This window comes from Ambystoma mexicanum, chromosome 9, assembly GCF_040938575.1.
Source record: "Ambystoma mexicanum isolate Mex_15411 chromosome 9, UKY_AmexF1_1, whole genome shotgun sequence".
NCBI lineage: Eukaryota > Metazoa > Chordata > Amphibia > Caudata > Ambystomatidae > Ambystoma > Ambystoma mexicanum.
Window position 1 is genome coordinate 471,366,252 of NC_090931.1, and position 24,332 is coordinate 471,390,583.

At 45.9% G+C, this 24,332-nt stretch overlaps 1 protein-coding gene and 1 long non-coding RNA gene across 2 annotated transcripts in view; both read left to right on the plus strand.

The window, feature by feature from the left end:
- Nucleotides 1-24,332, plus strand: part of LRRC75A (leucine rich repeat containing 75A) — a 2,021,773-nt gene that overhangs the window by 37,977 nt on the left and 1,959,464 nt on the right. The window lies entirely within an intron of this gene.
- On the plus strand, nt 4,485-5,886 carry LOC138488204 (uncharacterized). The gene is made up of 2 exons (XR_011274605.1): nt 4,485-4,791; nt 5,339-5,886. It is a non-coding gene; the product is annotated as an uncharacterized lncRNA (long non-coding RNA).

A 24,332-nucleotide genomic window follows, 5' to 3' on the forward strand; every position in this document is an offset into this window, starting at 1 on the left:
ATCAATCAAGGGAAGGGAGGAAATTCATACAGCTGACCCTTGCCCACTGCAAGTACCTCACATCCACTGGGAGGAGGGAACCACCCGGCTGAGTCAGTCCTTAGTTCCATTGTAATCACCCCTTGTATGCACTGCATTCAGGGACTCCAGGTGAGAATCTGTCCAGGCCCCCAAAGCTCTAGCCAAGTCCCCCATGCAGGTGACCTAGTGCTCACTTGCTTTTCATGTAGGTTACTGCTGCATATTGTCCATCAGGATCAATACTGATGGAACCTGCCCCTCGTACAAAAAGACCACTATGGCTCTGGAAATCGCTATCAACTACCTCCAATTACAGGAATGCTTCCTCTTGTGTAGAGTCCATTCCTCCTGATGAGTGAGATCCCTAAGCATCACTGCCTATACATAGAAATGAATAAGCCAAGTAATGTATTGGCAGAGGCATGCCAGAGCCGAGCTGAGCCGTAATTCGGTGTCGGCGCTAAGAGCCAAGCCACCAGCTGAGCCATTGGAACTATTTCTTAAAATTAGACAGCCTAAGATTTTGTAAATAACAAAAGTGTCATAATACAAATGTTTGTATTTGTTATCACCATAATATGCTGTAAATAAATGTTACATTTGTGTTAACTACAAGCAGAGCTGGACTAGCTCTGTCAAGACGGATTAACCCACATCATTACCATTAACCACTTACAGTGAAAAAGCATTTAAGCCTAGCAAAACACTGCCTTCATGAACTCTGGATCCCTCCATGCATTGAACGGAGTGGTATGTGTGCATACTGTGTTTTTATAAATATAATTATACTGCAAAAGGAACATAATTTACAATTGTAGGGTTCATCTTTGTACCAGGCTCGGGGTTGGGTTGATTCTAGAGGTTTTCATCACATCACATGTTCACAAGGGCAGATGCAATTCTCTCAGGGTTGCCTACAGTTCCTAAAAATGCACATGAAAATGGATCAATTTCTGCATTTTGTGATCCTCTTCAAGACTTTGTTGAAACTGTATCTATTGTAATACACAGTATATCTTATTTATTTATTGTGCATTTGGTAATACAACCTTTTACACATAAACATATTACATCGACATGAAGCATAATTCATAAAAAAGACAATCTTTTTCCAATAGTTTCAATCATAATCAATAATAAAAAGCTGCTTCATGTATAACAAGAAAAATAGTAAGATATAATCATCAAACAATCAAGTGTAAAAACACTAAATAAGAGATACAGCCAGTACAAGTTCTCAAGAATAAGGTGAGTGGCCAAAAAGTAATTTAAGAGTGTGTGCCCAATCCGTTAAATCAGCCTATCCTTAATCCAGTTCCAGATATGGTAAGCAGCCATCGTGATCACCAAAGATTCAGTGCAAAATATGAAGCTCCAGAATTGGTCTGATCCATAATCCCGGAATTGCACATAGCCTTTGGCGTACAAGTGGGTCACGAGGCTACAGTATGTAAACACATGTCCGGGGGTTTCAATGTCACTTTTACACAATCTACATAAACAATCCTCGCTGGGCTCCCACGTCCAGGCTCCAGTGTTAACATAGACTGGATGTAATTCACATTGCAGGTGTAAAATGAAACGTATTATGGGGGAGAGTAACACTAGGTTAAATAACTAGTGTTTGTCCAAAAAATTGCCTTAGTGGGTATATCTCTCATACTTGGATTTTCCTGCAAGGTAAGTTAGGGGCTGGATTCGGTCCCATTCCATGGTCTTTTTAACATGGCCAAACAAGTGAAATTCTATGATGGTTACCGGGAGAGTGGCCACCACAATTTCCAGTAGGTAATTTCTAACCATGCAGTCCTTTTTCTGAAGGGTGGTGGATGGAGGGCATTTTGCACCTTTTTAGCTGCACAAACTTGCCTGCGATTGTCTCTCCTAGTGTCCTTGTGTTCAGAGTATTCTGCATATTTCATGCAATGGTAAAACTAGTTATTGGAGTGGATACACTGCAATAAAAGGCAGTTTGTATTGGACATAAAAGTGCCTGCACAGAGTGCAAGCCAGAGGCATGAACCCATTAGGGTGTGTGATATTGTGTGTATTAATTGAGTTCTAGTAGAGTCTTTCACACATATATTTTAAACATTTTGTTTAACATTGAGATTGGATTGCGCTCTATATTCAAAGATGAGCGTGTTTACCAGACATTCATTCACATTTAGTGTGCCTCTCTCCCGTAACTGATGTTTCAAAAGCAGGACGTCACCTACATTTCTTTTCTGTGCTCTGCCGAAATATCAGCATTAGTCGACTCCAGAAACAGTGCATGTGCTGCTGTGATCCTCTGTGTATTTATCGAAGTGGCCGACTGCTGCTAGGAGCACCAGCGACCCAGTTGCTATTCAAATACAAATTCACTGACACTGTATTGAGGGATCAATATAAAATCACCACATTTTCATCACCTTCTGCAAGAAATATGTAGGTCTCCCTCAAGGTTCTCATTTATTTCTGTCTCTGCCCTCTCACCTTATGTATGCCTCCCTTATCTGTTCTCCCTTCTTGTCTTTCCCTCATTTTTCTCTACCCCCTCCAGTCCTCCTTATCTTTCTCAATCATCTGCCTATCTGCATTTGTTTTGCCTACTCCCAGCATCAACCCCAACCTTCAGAAGTACTGCCCCATTAATGTCTGCCTTGGCTCTTGTTTGGCTCTTTTTTTCTGGGGGACTGGAGCTGATCCAGAACCTGACATTTGGCTCAAGCCAGGCTCAAGCTCTCATTGGCTTGCCCACCACTTCTGACCCAGCACCATTGCAATTGGTGGTAAAAGTGATCTGCACCAATCACACCAGTGAGAACCTCTTCCTCAGTGTGCCCAACTCCATCCACCGGTGAAAGCTGTTCCTACGTCACTGGCAACAGAGCCTCAAAGTTCTGCAAATCTGAACACGAGTATTGATGACAGTGAACTGTCATAGGCCTTAGGTGCAGCCACATAGCCATCCTCATGGCTCCACAAACACACACAATGCTATATGCTGCTGTGCTTCGAGTAGCAGCCTTTTGCAACCAGTCCTGAAGATAGACAGCTCATTCTATTATAGCACATCCCTTCCATTTATGTCTGCATTTTGCTCCATTGAACATCTGAACCTGCTAGGGTAAAAGATGGGATTACCCAGATTTGACCAATAGGTTTAGGAGATTCACATGAGAGCACATAGAATAAATCATTCTCCTCCAAATGGACCTTTGAGAATGCCTTCACCACCCAATCATCCGGGTAAGGAAAGACCTGAACCTCCTTCAAAATGTGAAGCAAAGCCACCACAGGAGCCAAGACCTTTGTAAACACCCTTGGGCCTTTGCACGAGCCAGATGAGGCAACTGGAACTGAAAGTGATGCCTACCCACTCCGAATTGCAGGAATTGCGAAACTGACCGCCTGATCAGGATGTGAAAGTACGCATCCTAAAGGACTATGGAGGCCAGGCAGTGCCCCTTTCACACCAGAGGAACAATCCTCTGCAGTGTTAACATCTTGAATGGAATTTTGGCCACATATCGTTTGAGCCTGCGCCCATACATCACAAACTGGAATTTGTTTGCTCCATTCAGACTTCGAAAGATGAACATATAGAACCCTTGACCTACACAGGTCCTTGGCACTCACCTGATGGCCTTCTTGTCCAATAATTTCTGGATTCAATTCTATAGTGCTACTCTCATAAGACGCTACCTTGGGCTATGAGTTATGACCGATCCCGAGTGTAGGGAAGGAGACAGGAATTGCATTTTGTATTCCATCTCAACCACTTGAATGAGCCAACAGTTGGATGACCAGCGGACCCACTCATTGAAGAAATAAAGAACTTGCCTCCCCCCCACACTCTGCCGACAGTGAGGATTTCTGCACTTCCTGCTGAGGATGGAATTTGGAGGATTTACAATCAATCCTCTACCTCACCTTGACAAAGACATAGGCCTGCGAATTCTGTTATGATCTAATCTACGGTATTAGGTGAAAAAGACTTTTTCATTTATTTGACAATTAAAAAGACCAATTTAGAAAGACCGCTTGGAGACCGCTCTGAGCGGTCTTTCTCAATCAAACGGTCATGCCCATGCCACACACAAGTGCACGCAGGTGCTGACAGGTGGGGTCAAGTGAGGGAAGTCTCGGGAGTGAGGTAAGTGTTGTCTGTGTGTGTTTGTGAGTGGGTGTCTGTGTGCCTGTGTGGGAGGGGATGGGAAATGTTTGTGGTGGGCAAAGGTGGGTGAGCAGGTTTAAGAGTGTTTGCGTGTCTGTGTGAGTGGTGGCGGATAAGGGGGAATGTGTTGGTCTGGGAAAGGTGTGGCAGGTATGAAAAAGGGGGGATTTATACGGTGAAACCCACCAATTTAATAGAAATCTCACCAGCGCGGGAGAGGTTGGGAGTAGGGACGGGATTGTTTTGCTGGGGGGTGGTGTGGGTTCAGAAAATCATATTTAGACATTTTGATGGCCACACAAAATTGTCTGAAATGAAACGATTTTTTTGGTTTTCGACCTTTAAAATGTGGAAATATCACATGGAACCCTAATCTACTTGTATTTCTATTCCTTTAATACAGTGAGTTTAAAATCCTAGAACATACTCCAAATACAGGATTTCTCTAGAGTCTGTATTTGGCCACTTCACGCCGTTACTCCAAACTTGATCATGTTACTTAAATTCATGCACCATCTTGTTGACTTGAATGTGCCGAAGATTACCGAAACACTTTTGCCGTGAGTTCCTGGGCATGATCCATATCTTCACATTACTCTTCACATTAGGTGAGAATGTACCACATTTATTTTCTTTCCCCATAGACTATTCCCGCATAGATTGCCCCTTACATTATTGTTTATTTATTCCAGACCTCATTTATTCTATCATCATGTTGGCAAGTGGACATGAAAGAGGTGATGTGGTAAATCAACCTTTTTTTTCCAATAGAGCTACTGTTGACCTTTTTTCTTTGTATCTCACTATTTGTTTTGAGTCCATTTTCGGTTACACCTTTTTGCCACTTTTCTGGTTATTTTCACCGATTTATTTTCACCGCTATTGATCCCAACCAATTTGAGAACAGGTATTTAACAATGCATATTATTTTTGCACAGTTTTACAGTTCCAATCAAACTCTTAACAGTGATGGCCCCTGAGGGAGGGGGAATCTGATTCGTTCTGTAAAATATTGCCATAAAAGCTTTTGTATAACTATGATCATAATAGGTAAATAAACCATGATATGGGAGGAGTCTGGGAACAATATTCTCTACCTACAGTATTATAATACGTATTCACTAAGAGTTTGTTATTTTTCTTTTTTATAAACAGATATTGGATAGGAATATCCCTGCCTATTGGCTGTTGGTTATGCTTGCACCGAGAGCTTCTACTTAAATGGACATGCACTAAAGGACTGTTGAGGCAGCGCTTTTGGGAGCTTGTGGGTGCACTGAGTGAAGGCCACCTGTAACTCCATCCTGAATTGTACTGACCTAAACCTGTTTGGACAATGGGATGCTATTCTCGACTGGATGTGCATCAAGGTCTGTTAGCCCCACACCGCTCACCTGAGGAGGACAACACTGTATATCGTCATATTGGAGCGACTGACCCGGAAGTGAAGAACCATGCAGTCCCAGATGGAGAGATGGAAACCGAAGAACTATGATAGTTTACAATGTGTTCTGTTGCTATAAAAGGGGGTGGGGATATGTAATCGGATATACAACCAATGTAAGGGGACAATACGGTGAGGGGATATAAGCGAATGCGGACTGGTGGCGGGTTGAGTTTTTAGTTTAAGGCATTGGGTTGATAGTATGCTATCTGTTTATAATGGTTGCAGCCAGGCAATAAACATAGTCGTTCATTTCTAATTCGACTCCTGAGTCCTTCTGTCCGATATTTATGCTCATAGATGGTGCCCACACCTCAGACCTGTCGCGCAATTCTGCAGACCACCATACCCCGAGGGCCCCCATCTCGACAAGACCACAAGCACTCAACACGAACAGGTAGGAGACCTACTTGAAAATCTCCATAGGGGGCTTCTGGAGGAGGAGATCAGGGCTGGTGAGTGTGCATGCAAAGATGCACATGGAATTGAGACTCCCGCTTGGGTCCAGGGAATGGACAATGCGGAATGGGATGTATTTAGGGGATATGCTGAAATGGGATGTAGATTCTGGTTGGGTATGCAGCATTGTTAGTAATGTTTGCATGTGTTATAACTGTAATTATTTTGGTGTTATCTATTTTGTACCAAGAGATTAACATAACAAAATATCAGCTTTGGGGACCAAGCCTGGTACAACACGTGGGTATTGGTTAAAGTAACGGGTCAGGGAAATGGGCAAAGTCCATCAGTAAATAGGGACAGGTAGGTGAGTGTTTGGTGAGAGCCCTCATCCCTATCAGGGCCACTCTGCAGTGTCTTTGGTTAGTGATCTGTTTTCCCTCTATGAACCCCAAATGAGTGGAGTCAAAGAACGAGTGGAGCCAGAGGAGCCTGGGTAACGGGGCAAGTGAGGAGTGAAAGAAGGTTTAAATAGGAAAAGTAAGATGGGCAAACAGTCAAATGAGGCGGAGGAAGCACCACAGGGGTCTCTCACACATTATATGCTTAGACAGCTTTTAACAGTTAAAATAACAGCAGTATAATGGGGAGTATATGCCACATGGCTGGAAGAGGCCACAGCTAGAAGAGATGACGGGAAAGTCAGGATATTAGAGAAGGAGGGACAGATGGATGCGGACAACGCAAAGGATCCAGATAGCGAGACACCAGAGGATATTCTTGATTTTGTTTGCCAACCTGGACGCACGACAACTAGGGGAAGGGCCAATCGTAGAGGAGAATTTCCTGATAGTACCCACAGCACCAGAAACACTGGGGCCGAGTGGACAGATACCCAGTGAAGCACCATCGCTCATGGGACCTCCACCGGCATATGATCCCTCAGTAGCAAGAAGAGGGACGATTTATGGAAGGGATTCACATACATTTGAAGCTCCTCTCAGACAACTGCCTGATGCACAGGGAGATGGGAAAAATCCACAGGCACTAATAATGGTCTCTGTACCATGCACACTGGGAGAACTTAGGGCATTAGCTAAAGAATGTCCCAATATAAGAGGAAAAGCACAACGATTTCTGGAGGAATTACAAACTATAATACAGTGTTACAACCCATCCTGGGCAGATATGAATCAATTTATGACACTAATGATGCCACCAGAGATAAGACTATAATTAACGGAATGGGCTGCTATGCCAGCCATCGATCCAAGCACAGGGGATGCCCAGATGCAGGCAAGGGATAGGGTAGTGACGATGGTTCGTAGGTATGCCCTACAAAAACTGATTGGGCAAAAATATCGAATTGTAACCAAAATAAGGGCAACTCTCCCACCAACTATTTATATAGACTGAAGGTGGTGTTCACTCAGAACTCAGGTATTACAAACCCTAAGGATACAGCACAGGAAGCTAAAGCCAACTCTTTTGTTGTGGGATTGCTCCTAAAAGTACAGATTCAGCTTAGAACGTGTGATTAGGATGGTCAACTAAGACATTGGTGGAGCTAGTGGCCGTGGCGAATATCATTGCAGATCAGAGAAAGGAGAGTTGTATAATAAATGTGTGACATTACAGTTGCAAAGTCTTCAGGCACAGGTGCAGGAACAACAGCAGGGAACAGGAAACTTTTTGAGGGAACCAATAACAAAGAGGGGAATGTAAGGAAGGCATGGTATTGGCAGTGAAGGCAGACACAAGCGATCACAGTTCAAGGGTCTTTATTGAACTTCAAATGGGTTGGTTGAACGACTATCTAACATGTCTGATAGCACAGCGAGTAGAGCGCTCGCTTTGATGTCTGTGCCAAGCCTGCTGATGCAGGTTCGAATGCCGGCATGGCCGAACTCAGCCTTTCATCCTTCCAAGGCCGATAAATGAGCACCACATACCGTGGGTAATAATAAGCAGCACTCAGATACCTGAGGGTTTGTAGCACTATATGAATGCTAAATTGTTATTATTATTGTTATTATCTAAGGATGGGAGCAAGCTACGGCCATCAAATGAAAATAAGGCAGTCCTAGTGGAGCTTGTCAAAATAAAAGGACCTAGACTAATACACCTATTGCCAATCCCTACTTCTTTTTTTTTTTATTTTAACTTTTATTTTTATTCAGCTTGGTAGCACAGATACAGGTGAGCAACAACAGAGCATATAAAATCAAGCAATTAAAACATCACAGAATCACACAACAAGTGGCGGGGCACGCCCCGCGGGCAATGGAGAGTAGCAGGACAATGCAAGACCCGGTGGAGGGCCATTCAAGGGGCTGCAGGGGATTGACGAGAAGAGGCTGCTGGGGATGTAGGACCTGAGTCGGTGTCAGGGGGGGACATAAATAATCGGAACTTGAGCCAGATGTTTCTGGGTCTAGAGCAGGCGGGTGTTGTACCGCCCATGATTCCTCCGTATCGGAGGCCCAAGTGACTGCTCTGAGCCACTGTGCGTGAGTCGGGGTGGTAGGCCTGAGCCAACAAAGTAGTATTGCCCGCACAGCCAGAAGCATGCAGAGGCCGGCCAGTCTCCTAGAATCTCGGTGCAGGTCAGGAAAGTCATGGAATAAGCATTTCATTGGGGTAGGGGAAATAGGGTGGTCAAGAATAGACGAGATGGTAGAGCAAACAGCGTCCCAAAATTGGGTAAGGCGGGGACATAACCAGATCATGTGGAAGTAGTCAGCTCCATCGTGGCCGCATCTAGGGCATCTAGGGGAAAGACTATTAGAAATACGGTGTAGTCTGATTGGGGTGTATTGGTATCTGTGGAGTAGTTTAAATTGAATTAGCTTGAATCGGGAGTTGAAGGAGACCCTCTGGATACGTGAGCACATTTGGGACCAACGGTCTTCGGTCATTTCCACTCCGAGATCAGACTCCCAGGCGAGCTTTAATTTAGAAAATGAAGGGGGCGATCTGGATTGTACAAGGGTATATAGTCTGGAAGTTTTCCCCCTCATAGGGAAAGGAGAGGTCAGTTCAGTGATCGCCGGCTCATCCGGCGGTAATGCTGGGAAGCATGGGTACTTATGTTTGAGGACTCTACGGAGGGATGAGTATTGAAGCCACACTGAGGGACGCTGTCTGAAGGACGGCGGAAGGTCAGGCCATTCTATGAAATTACCATCTACAAATATGTCTCGGAGCAATTCGAATCCTGCCTCAGCCCATGTGCGAACAACCGATGGGGGGACCTGTGGGATTCCCGGGAGAAAGTTCCAGATCGGGAAGTTACCATGGAAGGGATGGGTGGTGCCCAGTAATTGCCATGTTTTGGATAAGGCCAGGGATGTGCACCTCAACGGGTCTAATGAGCCCGATTCTATTGGCATAGGTGCGATCACCAAGGATCTGATATCGCGGTCACCAACCGATAACTTCTCTAGTCTGACATGGGGAGGGGGGTCAGATATGTTGAACCAGTGTGCGATGTGTTGAAGTTGGGCTGCCAGCCAGTACTTGAGAAAGTCAGGTGCACCGAAGCCACCCATTTCCATGGGAGAAGCAAGGGTCTCAAACTTGAGGCGGACTGCACCAGAGTGCCAGAGAAAAGTATTGAGGGTGCGTGTCAATGTCCGAAAGAACTCAGCTCCCGGCCATTGCGGGATATTAACAAATCTATACAGTAGCTGGGGGAGTACCACCATCTTTAGTACTCCCACCCTACCTGCCAGTGAAATCGGGAGTTTGTCCCAACCCTGAATTTTTTGCATTAGGTTTGTGAGGTATACTCGATAGTTCTTCTCAAAAACCAAATCGATATGTCGCGACACCACTATACCTAAGTAGGTAAACTCAGCTTGGGCCCAAGTGAATCCAAGAGTATCGGGAGGGGGGAGAGTGATGGGGGTGAGCGGGAAAAGAGTTGATTTAGCGCAGTTTACCGTCAGGCCAGACATGCGGCCAAAAAGGACAACATCCTCCAGTATTGGGGCAAGATTGATTTCAGGAGATCGAATAAAGGGGAGAGCATCGTCAGCATATAGGGAAACTATGTCTGAAACCCCGGCAGTGCGTAGACCTCTATGGGAATGAGATTGGCGAAGCATATCCGCGAACGGCTCCAGCGCTACAGCGAAGATTAATGGAGAGAAGGGACAACCTTGTCTAGTACCTCTAGCTATTTGGAAGAGGGAAGAGCACCGGTCCCCGGTACGGACTCTGGCCACGGGGTTTGAATATAGCAGCTTGACCCAGGAGATAAATGTGGGGCCGAATTTACATTTATTAAGTACCCGCCAAAGATACCTCCAAGAGACGGAATCAAAAGCTTTTTTCATATCGAGCGTGGCGGCCACAGCGCGAGCGTCAGGGCTCACCCTGCTTATAATGTTGAAGAGGCGCCTAAGATTCAGGGAGGTAGAGCGTCCCGGAATAAACCCCGCCTGGTCTGGGTGAATGATATGTTGCATGAATGGGGCCAGACGTAAAGCAAGTAGCTTAGCATAAATTTTGACGTCGCAATTGATTAGCGAGAGTGGGCGGTAAGAACCGCATTGCGTGGGGGATTTACCAGGTTTTAACAGGACAGTTATGGTGGCTTCGCGGAGCGTAGGAGGGAGCTGGCCCACCTCCAACGATTCTTCCCAAAGCGCGACCAGGCGAGGAAGCAGAAGAGACTTGAAGCGCTTATAGAACTCAACCGGTATACCGTCCGATCCCGGGGATTTGCCAGATGAGAGGGAGTCTATGGCCTCCGAGAGTTCCAAGGAAGTGAATGGACTCTCAAGGGCACCGATGGTATCGGAGGAAAGAACCGACAGGGGGAGCTTGTCCAGAAAGACGTCTATTTCTGCTATAGTGGCATTATCCGCGTTAGCATAAAGGGATTGATAGAAGGAGAGGAATTCTGAGTTGATATCACCGGGGGAAGTGGCAAGGGATCCATCAGGTCTCTCAACGCCAGGAATGGGAGGAGCGCCAAACTCACGGCGGAGAAGTCTAGCCAGAAGACGAGATGGGCGCTCACCCTCACCATACCTCCTCGCCAGCCCAGGCTTCCCGCTGGTACCTATTCTCTGGGGAGGCGATTTTAACACAATATTCGATGTGGATCTCGATAGATCTGGTTCTCGTCCCCGTCACCTAACTAGGGCCGCATACTGAGAGCGAGGCCACACTATCCGTGCTGGAGGCCCAATATGCATCAAATCATACTCCTGATACCCTTGCATTGATCGGCACGGAGCTGGACTCCTTCCGCGCTCTTGCGGACCGAGAGCAGAGGTTTCTCGAGGGTTGTCGAGAAACCTCTGCTCTCGGTCCGCAAGAGCGCGGAAGGAGTCCAGCTCCGTGCCGATCAACGCAAGGGTATCAGGAGTATGATTTGATGCATATTGGGCCTCCAGCACGGATAGTGTGGCCTCGCTCTCAGCAATCTCTCTTCGGATGGTTCTAAGGATGCCATTTTCTTTAGAGAGGGCGATGCCTCTGATGTAGGCTTTAAAAGTTTCCCAGAGGGTGGCTTGTGATGAGACGGAGCCGGTATTGGTCTCAAAGAACTCCTCAATCGCCGACTCCAGCTCCGAACTGAAGACCGGGTCAAGGAGGGAGAGTGGTTTCATCCTCCATTGTCTAGAACGATCGTGATCTGAGCCCCAGGATAGGGTAATAGTTACTGGTGAATGATCGGAGAGAGTCCTGGGGAGAATCGACAAGCTTGAGATGTACCTTATGAGTATGTCAGACACTAGCCATCTATCAATCCGGGAGAAGGAATCATGTACCGAGGAATAGAAGGAAAAGGCGCGGGAGTCGGGGTAAAGAAGCCTCCATGCGTCAAACAGGGCCAGGCGAGGGAGTGAAGATAGTGTAGAATATGCGGCCCTAGTGAGGTGACGGGGACGAGAACCAGATCTATCGAGATCCACATCGAATATTGTGTTAAAATCGCCTCCCCAGAGAATAGGTACCAGCGGGAAGCCATCTAGGAGGGACGTGAGATGTGTGAAAAATTCAGGATCATCGATGTTGGGACCGTAGATATTCAGTAGGACCACTTCCCTATTCTGTAGGATGCCATGAAGTAAGACATATCTGCCCAGAGGGTCTATTGTCGTGGCAATGGGGATGAATCTAATACTCTTGTGAATAAGGGTCATAACCCCGCGGCTTTGTGTGGAATAGGAAGTATAGTATCTCTGTGGTCCCCATGTTTTAGCAAACTTCTCACAGTGATCAGTTACCGCATGTGTCTCCTGAAGAAACAGGATCTTAGTCCCATGCCGTTCAGCTTGGAGTTGTAGCAATCTCATTTTCTTGAAGTTCCCCAGCCCCCGCACGTTCCAGCTCAGGAATGTAAGGGTTTCCTCACTCGACACACCCAAAGCAGACATAGAAATACACCGGTGGATGGAACAGTGCCCCCCATAAACGGGCCCCATTGCCGTCAGATCTGCAATGGTCTAGAGACCCAGGTTCCCTGAACTCTACCTTCTCTGCAGTTACCAAGCCTTTTTTAACGTTAACTCCCCTACCCCCCCCCTCCCACATCCCTCCCCCAAACAGAGAGATGAACAACCCATATACAACCAACAAAGTCAAAAACAATGGCATCAACGCCTGGGGGGCCTGTACGTCGGCCTGGCGGCGATGCTCCGAGCCTTGAGGCAATATGAGGATAAACTTAATGCCTGGCAATGAAAGCAAGTCACATACGGGGATGAACCCGCGGAGGGGGGGGAGAAGGCACGACCATCAATAATGACCAATGTAGCGAAATAATATGGAGCAACCATCCGAACAGCTAGAGTGGGATGGTGTATGTGTTCAGACCGGATATCAGGAACTAGGGATTACCACAGTGTTTCAGGATAATCGAGCGGGCAAAGGGTGTATTGTGGTGGATAGCTGGGACGCACTGACGGAGAGGTCAGTAACGTCCTCAGATCAGCAGCCAGTTCCCACTGCATCACAACCCAACACCAACAAATGCATCGCTTAGAGAAAAAAACAGAGACATAAACATTCACAGTCATAACGCCAACAGGACGAGATGTGCAGCAACCCTCCGGCCCAGGAGTCCACGCAGTGCCGCAACTAGAATGACGGGACGCCGTGAGACCAACCGAGACCTGGGTTAGGGCTCAATGGTGGCGACCACGCAGTGAGAGCATGTTGTGGTAGAACAAAAGTACAGCGTGTGGACCAAAGGAGCAAGGCATAAGCGATGGAGGAGATCGTTGTGAGTATAGTTCAGCCGGGAAAATGTTCATCTATAAACTTTGAGGCCTCGTCCGGTAGCGTGAAGAAGTATACTCGATTCGCGTGCTCGATCCGGAGTTTGGCGGGGTATAGCATAGCGTATTTAACCTGAAGCTCGCGCAATCGTCTCTTCACCGCCAGGAAGGATTTACGCTCACGCTGGACCGCCATCGAGAAGTCCGGGTATAGATGGATTCTGGCCGCGCCCAACAAAAGGTCTCCCTTGACTCTCGCTGCCCTGAGCAGGGCATCTCGGTCGCGGTAATTAAGGACCCTGGCTATAATCGGGCGAGGAGGAGCGCCAGGCCTAGGCTTCGCCGTAAGTGCACGGTGGGCTCTCTCGATTGCAAATTGTGAGGAGAGTTTTGGGGAATCAAGGAGTCGAAGTAGCAAGCTCTCCACGTAGTCCTCCATGGGTTCTTGTATGCCATCCTCTGGTACCCCGATTATGCGGAGGTTGTTGCGTCTTGAGCGAGACTCAAGATCCTCATTTTTCTTCTCCACCTCTGCTACGCGTGCGGATAGTGTGGAAACCTCTGCCCGAAGGGAGCCCAGACCGTCCTCAGCGGTGCTCACACGTGACTCAATCTCAGTTACGCGACCATCAGTCCTCTCCATGTGTGCCTTAATGGAGGATATCGTACCATTCATGTCGTCTAGTTTACTATGGATCGCAGTGAACCCCTCGCGAATGTATTCCATCATTTTCTGAGATTCGGATGGTTCCGGTTCTTGTGCAGTGGATGGTTCCTGTGCAGGTGTCTCCGCGCCAGATCCTCCCGGAGGCTTCGCAAACATGTTGATAGAGGATTGCTTCTTTCCCATCCTTGTTGACATGGTGTCAGTAAGAGGTGAAGACAAGTCCGGTGGAACGGAGGATAGGGGGACGAGAGGGACGCCGAGAGAGAGCGCCAGGTATGTGTGAGGCCACAGTCAGCTGGCAACACGAGATGCGGTGTTTCAAATTCAGATGGGGGAGACCGATCTATGTTGGGCTGCCAGGGCAGCCGATGTATGTGGCGGCCAGTGAACCACACGTACTCCCCCGAGAAACCGAGGAGGCAAGGGCCAAGGAGACAGTAACCAGTAAGAGAACCAAGAGGAGCCTTTCGTAGCTATTGCGATAAGATGGGATAGCCAGGTGGTCAGCACTCTAGTAAGCAGTAAGACGGGTATGGTCCAAATCGGTGGTGCCTCCGTACAGTGGACTCAGGGGTCAAAGCATTCAACGGTACAGAACATGAGCAGTATTAGGTAAGCGGAGAGGAGCCGCTGCCTCGCGCCGCTCCAATGGGTCCAGGGAGCGGCGCGGCCGAGGATGAGATGGAACAGCCAGGTGGTTAGTCCTCTAGTAGAGCAATAAGGCGGGTATGGACCAACTCGGTGGTGCCTCCATACAGCAGAACCGGGGGTCAGGGCACCCCTCGGTACAGTAAAGAGCGCAGCACAAAGCGAGTGGGAGGGGGGCCGATGTCTCGCGCCGCCTCCACGGGCCCAGGGAGCGGCGCGGCCGAAGATAGGATTCGCCGGGAGATGGGTTCCGAAGGAACCGCCCCCCCCCCCACAGAGTATCAGGATGCAGGCGGAATGTGCTTATTGTCAATCCCTACTTCTGAATACAAAATGGTGTGGGACAATAATGTATGCAAAAGAAAAATGTTCAAGAAATGATATGTCAGGATAGTTGAGCAGTTGGCTCCCCTTCTCCACGTTTTCAGCACAGGACAAGGTGGCACAGTTGAGCTTCGCACAAACTCTGGCTTCTCTGTCACGAGGATACAGTTCAAAGCACAGACATCAGGGCCTTTTGCCAAAGTCTGTTTTCCAATAATTCCAATACGAGTCTCTTACTGCAAACGGTCTGTTGTAACAAACAAATTCTCAAAGTTCCCTTCCTTTTAGGATTTTCACATGTACAAGTTTTCACTTCTAATGTCCATCCGTGTCTCCCTCACTTGGGCTTGGATCATTTTGATATCTCTCTTTGGTCTCCCTCGTTCGGGTTTGCACCATCGACCTCCCTCGTTTGAGCTCAGATGCTCTTGTTTTACCAAAATTGAAGACTTTCGAATGTGCAATGGGTTTTGCTTAAACTGTCACAGGACCACTTTTCGATTCACTTCACACAATGTCCTTACAATCTTCTACTTTAATTCCTCTTGTCGGGATACCTTACAGAGACCTTCCATTGAGCACATTCACAGTGCCGTACCTCTCTGTAAAGGGTATCGCATCTATCCTTCACAAGTTCAAACATTCATCAGCAGTTTAGCTTTGTTTGCGTCTTTATCGCACGAGTTTAACAATATTCATTCTAGCCCTCTTTATACAATGTTCACGCATGCAACCTTGACTTCAACACAGACTGGATTTGCATCGGTCTCCCGAACTCACTGGCTGTGTTGATCACTCTAATACTTCTTTGTTCTTGGAGCCAAGGACGATACCACTGACTGCTGCTGTTCCTCCCCGCCTTGATCAGTAACGCAGGAAGGCCTTCGGCATCTCCGACACACCATGCAGGATTCTTCAGTCAGATTTCCTGGCCTTATGCTTTCTGCTTTGAAGGCTTCATGAATGTAACGGTTTCTTGATGAAAAGGTAAAGGGTACTTCCCTCCTTGCACACCCTTCTTGGTTTCCCGTCTTTCGCCTCTCATTCATCTGGCGACTCAGAGTGTACCTTTTATCCATGTGGGGAAGTTCAATGGAAGTCAGTTGTGAGTGATTGTCAGTAATTGCCTGACCTCCCCTGACCATTGTAGTGGGACATGTCAGGTATACTGCTCACGTGTTAGTCTGCTTTCTCCCACAGTGGGCTGTCCATGTGAAAGTGCTGAAGAAGGGAAAGGGGTGGGGTAAGCTTCACATGTATCCTACCTGGTAGGATGGGGTAAAGGTGTTGCAGGGGGAGGGATACCGTGTCTCGCCATCCGGTGTCCCACTCCAACTCCCTGAAGACCCCTCACTCCGGTGATCCTCCCTGCTGTTTCACCCCCAGGGGCTGGATCCAAAGGCGATGGCCGTGCCCTGGCCACCTGAGAGAGAGATCCGCGGGGACTAGCAGGTGAGACACCTTCTGGTTTCTCACAGGACTGACCTAGAAGTGGAGGCAGAGCCTGAGGTGGAAATCAAATGGCCCTGCACACATATCAGAACCAGCAGGGAAGATACGTGGTGCAGCCACAGCAACCAAGGCAATGGGGACAGTTTGACCAGCAACCGGCGTGGGGAGGGCAGGGTTACCAGGTGAAGGGGAATTGGAATAACCAGCAGGCTTATAGAGCTATGGTACCAAACCCATTGATTTGTAATTATTGTAAGCATGAGGGCTATTGGAAAAATGAATGTCCATTCAGACCATAAACAAGACAACTGATGCTGGGGGAACTGACCCAAGTAACACAAAACACACAGGGAGGACAGGTCCAGTGACCGACCATGTCCATGGGCCAGATGTCCCAGTTCCCAAACTCATACTCCAATCCTGCTATCCTGGAGACCCTGCAATGGCAAGGGATACCTCGTATTGAGTATTGACAATCAAAAGGGGAGGGGACTCTGGAAGCACTGATGATACCGATTGACCAGGAGGTTCCTCATGCACAGTGCCAGGTTCAGGAAATACCAGTACTGCGTCTGGTAGATACGGGTGTGAATCGATCCGATTTATGAATTAATTAATTCATATTTTGATATTTTTATGTATGTATTTATTTGCTTTTATATAGCGTTACGAACCCTCAGTCATCTGAGCGCTGCTTACCCACGGTGTGTGGTGCTCATTTATCGACCTCGGAAGGATGAAAGGCTGAGTTTGGCCCTGCCGCGATTCGAAACTGCGTCCGCATGCTCTGCACAGATGTCAAAGCGAGCGCTCTACTCGCTGTGCTATCTGACCGGCATGATATGTCCCACATTTGGGGAGACAGAAAGAGCGGTAGGAATATCGTATGCCAATGTAATCCTTCCGGTGATGGAACACCTATCTGTCACATTGGTCCCCATTACCAATCAACATGCATTTCTTTTAAGTCCTTCTTCTCCCATGAATCTTCTAGGAAGTGACTCGCTGAGCATGAGCATTACGAATGGGGGTTCTAAGAGTGCCCACGAATAATGCGGTGACAATGATGCCCTCACTAAGGGACGATACAGAAGGTGGAATAGCAGAAATAGAGGAGCAATGGTCCGAGGACAAAAGGGATGTGATTGATTCAATACCAGGGTGTTTGTGGGCCACTCATGACAATGAAGTAGGATATATACACACAGCTGAACCAGTAAGGATAAAAGTAGATGCTTTTAAATGGTTGCCCCGTACACCCCAGTATCCCTTGAAATCTGAGGCTGTGGAAGGAATTACCATATTGATTGAATCTTTTTTGAGTCAGGGAATCATCGTTCTGACCAGCAGTATATCTAATACATCTATTATTCCTGTGATGAAACCAAGAAATAATGTATATCGGTTTGTACAGGACCTACGTGCTATTAATGCCATGTTGATACCTTCCTTTCCCGTGGTACCAAACCCAGCAACCATATTGTTGTGTATTCCACCAGACTCCATGCACTTTACGGTGGTTGACTTATGCTCAGCTTTCTTTTCAGTTCCCACAGTATTTGTGCATAGAGGGTCCAGTATAAGTGAACCTGTTTGGCCCAGGGGAATACAGAGTCCCCAATCCTCTTCTCACAACAGTTAAAGAAAAATGTAGATGACATAAAATTACCAGGAAAATCTGTGCTCATACAATACATCAATGATTTGTTAATCACCTCTCCCTCATACGAGCCTTGTTATGCTATGTTATTGTGCATTTGTATAGTGCCTTATATACCATTGGTATAATCTCAAAGCGCTGTGGGTTGAACACCCTCGAGGACCGTAGTCAAGATCAGTGGGGAGAGTAGGTGTGGGATAAAGGTGGCAGTAACAGAACAACTGGCACTTTTCTCACTCTGCCCTACTACGAGTTTGGCCTTGGAGGAGGGGGGATTTAACTCCAGTATCGTGCTGGAGTTAAATCCTGCTTCCTGCTGCAAAATCAGCAACATTGGCAGAATTACTGCAGCAGTACTCCAAATTAATGGAGACTAACACCGCCACCACCACTTGTAATCTGACAGTAAATCCACCAGACCAAGTGGTGCTAACAGTTATTTCATTGGGCAGTATTCTGGTAGAGTTGCCACTGGAATACCGCCCAACTCGTAATGAAGCCCAATTATGTGTTAGCATTGTTAGATGCTATAATATTGCCCCCATCAATTGCTATCATCAGATGTACTGCACACCAGGAACTGGATGATTCTATTAGCTGCGGAAATTATTTTGATGATCAAGCTGCCAAATTGGCTGTCATGATGTGTACATCTTGCCAGTGCAAGCTGTAAAGGAGGATACATCATATAAAATGTTAGAGGACGTTACACAAATACAAGAGAATGTGCCTGCAGATGAAAAAGACAAATGTATAAGAAAGGGGTGCAGGTTGCATGAGGATTCTCTGTGGTAAAACAAACAGGGTTGGTTAGCTGGCCCACAAATATTATGTTGCACCTAATAAGAATGTATCATTGGCAGCCACATGTTGGTAGAGATGGAATGACAATGCTAGTTAGACAATCCTGGTTTGCACCAGAGCTTACAACTATGGTTCAAGAATACTGTCAAAGATGTGTAATATGTTCAAAAATAACATGGGGAGGAGTGTGCCAATCAGACTTGAGGCACACCCTCTACCGTATGGCCCGTTTGTGGGGCTACAGATTGATGATTTTCTCCAACCTGCAATATTTTATCAGTGGCAAAACCTGCTAGCAATAGTGCATGTTTTTTCAGGATGGGTGAAAGCACACCCTTCTAGAAAGGTAGATACAGTGACTGTCGCAAACATTCTGATTCATGAATTTGTGCCTAGATTTGGGATCCTGCAATTTATTAACAATTTTGTTAATAATATTATCAAAACACTGTTGAACACTTTGAAGGTTCAGCATAATTTGCATTGCCCTCACCATTCTTCATCAGCCAGGCAGTTGAGAGATGAAATGGAGTATTGAAAAATAAATTGGCCAAGTTTGCCAAGATACAAGGTTGAAGTGGCCAGAAGCCCTCCTGCTAATTCTGTTTAGCATGAAAAGCACACCTTCCCGGAAAACTTGGTTGAGTCTGTTTGAAATCCTCCATGCTAGACCTATGAGTACCTGTATTACCACTTGTGAAAAGTGTACCATATAATTTGCAATTATCAGATGATTGGTTGTTGGAATATGTTAAGACACGAATGTCCTCTGTCATTCTCATTCATTATCAGGTTCAAGCAGCTCTGCCAAGTTAACCAGACTCTCCAGGTCATTCCTTACAACCCAGCGACAGTTTCCTGATAAAGGGCCACCAAGGTGGAATGGGCCCTACCTGATTCAACTGAATTCTAACATGGGTGCATGTAAGCCACTGCAAATGGGTTGTAGCCCCCTCATTGTAGCTGCTATTTTCGGGTTAATTTATTTTTCTGTATTGGCTTTTGTTAACATAGTTTTAGGAGAACCTGATTCCATTGTACAAAGCATATTAGCAATGAAAAACTTGACTAATGTGACATCGGCAGATGTCAAGGCTAGGCAGTGGTATAAGAAATGATCTAAATGGATCATGGGAATGTGGAGTAGATCTTTGGTTGGGATTTACACCATGGCCAGCCGAGTGTCCAGTGGGGTAATTACCATCTTCCTCTAAGGCTCTACCTAATTGGATGAACGATGAAGACTATTTGAAAGTTTTGAACTCACCAATAGACGAATTCACAAGAAAACCCCAACCTAACCTTAGAGATAGAGATACGAGTACTGTTACTAATATACCTACTACGGTAACTGAAAAACACATGATATTGCACCTTCAACCATTACATGTTTCTGATTTGATATATTATTGTAACTCTGTTCTTTTTATTAGGAGGAGAAATAAAATGATTTCAAAAATAATATATTCAGTGCTACGATAGGGAAAGAGAAGGGATGGCAAGTATGGTTTGAGTGTTATTTATTAACCATAGTGGATTGGTGCAACAGTACCAGGTCTGTGAAGGTGTGTTTGAATTCTACAGAAGCTCAGTGTTATTTTAAATAGTTCAGCGAACCACACGTGCACTATGATTCAGCTCATACAATACAAGTACATAATCAAAGGTTATGGTACAATGCAGTATGAAACCCAAAGAGATAGGGTTATAGATACATGGTGTTGAATGCAACAGTAGTGCTTTTACTATTTCTTTGTCTGCCTTTCAGGCATTATCGAAATTTTACTCAGGGGGCTGGTATCCAATTAGCGCAGCAACAATAGGAGATGTTGGAAGGATGGCAGAAAAGGGAAGTATCGGTAAATGTGGAGTGGGGCAAATACTGCACTATAGTCGATAAGAACGGCTAGAGAAGGCCGCTGGGCTCATATCTGGGGCAGAGCGTACAGGCAGCGAGGCACGAATCAGTGAGCTCTATGTCATTGGGTCCTTGAGTCAGTTAGCTCAGGGGCCCTCTGAAAAATGATGGATGGCATGCTAGAAGCTGGACAGAATTTGGAATGGGACATGCCATGCAAAGAGGTGCAAGATTATCTGAACGCCCAATTTATATAGATTTGTGAAGATGTGAAGTTAGCCTACACTGTTGAAGAATGATTCTTGCATAACTGCGCGTGTGGGCACTGGCCAGCAGAATCGGGCCTGGACTACGGCAGGGTGCATCTGGGAATGTGTGAAACACCATGAAGTATGGGAAATAAAGCTACTGAACAATGCATACCAATATCTGATCTCTGCTCTGGGACTGACTCTTGATCTGTGGTTTAGAATTGGTACAAATTGGGAATTATGGTCTCTACAACCCCCACCACTGCAATGCTTAAGTAAATTAACTGAAGGACAGATAGTGTTGGTCAGCGACAGGGTGTACTGGGAAGGTGAATGTGTTTGCTATACTTTGGTAGGAAGAAGGTTGTTTCGAGGAAAGGATCCATGTGCAGAGTTAGTGACACTGTCAGAGTCTGATGATTTGCATCTCACCATTCATACTATTACTAAGCAATTTACTGTTTTTGGCGATCTAAAAAAAGAAGGAAGATAAAGGAATGCATTTAATTTTTGAAGGGGTGGCCAAAGTTAGTGCCACAATGCTTTAATGATCTGGAAAGAGTAGAAGAAGCAGTATGACAAGTGACAGAAATGAAAAAGAGCTTACAGGTGTTGGAGACAGTGTATAGAAAGGGTAAAAGGACTTTTGAAGTGGCTCATTGCACAGCCACAATGTGTATGAAGGAAGTTATTTAATGCACTGGAAACAAGGAAGATTTTTGAGCGACCTTACTTTATTACCATACTATGTCTCACAACATTTTTTCTTCTATTGACAGGGGTCATTTGCTGCTGTACGCAGTGTTGTCATTCAGAAGGAGTGGTCATACAGAATCGACTGTCCAGCTCGCCTTCTCTTCGGTCTGTCCCCGATTCCAAACACTCTTTTATTTTAATAGAAATGAGCCAAGAAAGTATGGTGTTGCAACAAGAGCTGGGGAAACCGTTATAGAAACATGACGATGACTGTATATATTGTAGGGGTACAAGATGGTTCACCTGCACAAACGAAAAGCAGGAATGGGCCATAGTAATGGTAGGTTTAGAGTAGAATTTCCTCTGCAAACAAAATAACTGGTGAATTGGGGATATCATATGGGTATTAGATTTAGCTAAGTTAGTTGCACAGTAAGCACAAAAGGAGGGGATGTTAATGCTGCTAGCCCCCGATGGAGGGGGAATCTGATTTGTTCTTTAAAATGTTGCCATAAAGGCTATTGGATGACTATGATCATAATGGTTAAATAAACCATGATATGGGAGTAGTCCAGTATTCTATACCTATAGTATTATAATATGGATGCGCCCGAAAGTTTTTTGTTTTCTTTTTTATAAACAGGCATTGAATAGGAATATCCCAGCCTATTGGCTGTTGGTAAGACTTGCACCGAGATCTTCTATAAAAAAAGACATGCGCTAAAGGACTGTTGTAGCAGCGCTTTTGGAAGCTCTCGGATTCACTGGGTGAAAGCCACCTGTACCTCCATCTTGGATTGTACTGGCCTAAACCTGTTTGGACAATGGGGTAGTATTCTCAACCGGGTGTGTGTTAGGGGGTGTCGGCCCCACACCCCTCACCTGAGGAAGACAACACCGGATATAGTCAGGTCAGAGTGACTGAGTGAAGTGAAGAACCATGTGGTCCCAGGAGGATAGACAGAAACTGAGGAAGGACTTTGTTTACAATGTGTTCTAACATTTAAAAGACGGGTGGGGATAGATAAACGGAGATAAGGGAAGGTAAACCTGAGGTGGGTTGGGTTATTAGTTTGAGCGGTGGGTTGATAGTATGCTATTTGTTTATAGTGGTTGCAACCAGGCAAAAAACATAGGGCCTCATTACACGGACGGCGGTAAGGGTTAACGGTCACCGGTTAACCCTTACCGCCTTACTACGAGGTCCCTTTGCGGGATGGAGACTTTAACGCCTGCTTTTTGCAGGCGTTAAAAACCAACCCGCAAAGGGACCAGGGTGCTAATTACGTTACCGCAATTTGCGCCACCGTAATTAGCGCCTTCCCCATTCCCATAGAGCCCTATGGGGCAAAAATGGGAATGGGGAAGGGCAATGGGGGAAGGGGGATTTAACGCCCCGCCAACCTTGGAATAGGGCGGTAATTCCCCTTTCCACCAAGGCGGTGCTGGTATTTTACCGGCATGGACCTAGGTGCTAATAGCACCTTGGTCCTCCGCCTACCGTGTAATGAGGCCCATAGTCTTGCTTTGTTCATTTCCAATACGACTCCGAAGTCCTGTTGTCTGATTTTTACATTCATAAGACTAATCGTTTTTGGGTGTAAATGTTAATTTTACTTCTCATGATAACGCCAGGATTATGCTAGTTATTATACTATTGTTGATGCTAGTTCATTAAATGTTGTGTAAGCTTGCATATTTTGGATCAAAGAATTAACATTATCAAAACGTGTGTGGAAGTTTTGATTGATCTTTACGCCCTTGGAAGGTTACTTTCCTATACATGATTATACGTATTGGCTGGAATACGAGATGTATCATTAAGATATGACAGTATCTGTACTCAAATATGTGAGTCATAGTAATGTTATGTTTCGTATATCATTTAACAGAAACATATCACTGCGCTGAGGAAGGGATGGCTACTCTTGAAACGCGTTGAGCTGATCTTTCCAATCATTCAATGAAAATTACGGTTGATTTTTTTAAAATGTATTAAAACAACTCATGTATTTTTTTTAGCATTTATATTGACTGGAATAAGTTACATAATCAGTTGATTATGCCAGTCGCACAGCTGATTTATGCTCACTTGATTCCCACCAATAAATGAAGGCCCTATGTGTTGCATTCTGCATGTGGGTGGATAGGATAGTGAAGTGAAATCATTAAGAGGCACACGTGCCTGCGCAATAAGATAGATTCTGTTGTGATAACAGTTTACTCATCAGCTGAGTTGCTTTGCTTGCGATCATGATCGATCGAGCGTTTCCCTTGTTGTTTTTCTACGTTTCCACTCTTTGATTATCCCTCAAAGCGGGAGAAGGCCGTCCGCTAAGCCCGCCCCGGCAACTGCAACTGCGTTGCTATGTTAATTCTTTGATCCAAAATATGCAAGCTTACACAACATTTAATGAACTAGCATCAACAATAGTATAATAACTAGCATAATCCTGGCGTTATCATGAGAAGTAAAATTAACATTTACACCCAAAAACGATTAGTCTTATGAATGTAAAAATCAGACAACAGGACTTCGGAGTCGTATTGGAAATGAACAAAGCAAGACTATGGGCCTCATTACACGGTAGGCGGAGGACCAAGGTGCTATTAGCACCTAGGTCCATGCCGGTAAAATACCGGCACCGCCTTGGTGGAAAGGGGAATTACCGCCCTATTCCAAGGTTGGCGGGGCGTTAAATCCCCCT